Source organism: Meleagris gallopavo, chromosome 3 (genome assembly GCF_000146605.3).
Source record: "Meleagris gallopavo isolate NT-WF06-2002-E0010 breed Aviagen turkey brand Nicholas breeding stock chromosome 3, Turkey_5.1, whole genome shotgun sequence".
Lineage (NCBI taxonomy): Eukaryota > Metazoa > Chordata > Aves > Galliformes > Phasianidae > Meleagris > Meleagris gallopavo.
Window position 1 is genome coordinate 75099536 of NC_015013.2, and position 735 is coordinate 75100270.

The following is a 735-nucleotide window of genomic DNA, read 5'->3' on the forward strand; positions in this document are numbered from 1 at the left end:
CAAAAACAAACAAACAAACAAACAAAAACCCACACAATAAATACCAAAGGGAAAAGTAATTCCTGGATGTTTGCAGTGCCTGTATTAAAACCATTGCCAAACTGTCTCCAGCAACTGCCAGAAGCTTATCTTCTAAGCATACCTGTTGACATTTGTCCGTATGTAAAAATCTGAATTCAGTATTTATAATATGATAATAACTTATAGTTAATAGTCATCTCTATGAAAATAGAAAATAATCTAATCTGCTTTCTTGTGGTTCTGTCTGAAGAGTTGAACCTACTGCATAACCAAATTAGTGACTAGAGTACTAAACATGCATAGCTAAGTTCCTCTAATTAAGGAAACTGCTTAATCATACATATAAATCTAGAAGATGTAGTACTTATAGCTCAAATTCTCCAGTTCAGGAACCAGCCATTCTTTAGATGCTTACCTAGTATGTAAGCCAAAATGATTCCCTCCCCTTATCTTCAAATCCACCTACAATATTTGCAGGAAGGCTGCCTGCTGATCTTCGAAAAAACGTTTTAGTAAGACTAAAATCTTGGAAAACGTGCCCAGCAATTAGGAATAAACCAGAAGGATTCTGGGAATACCTTTGGGTTAAGTAAGCCAGTGCCAGGAAACTTAGAAACCATGAGGGAAACAGTAAAGCTCTGGATCTACTTTCATGAGATTTAAAAAAATTACAAGATTTAAAAAAAATTACAAGATTAGTCTGAGGGAATAGTA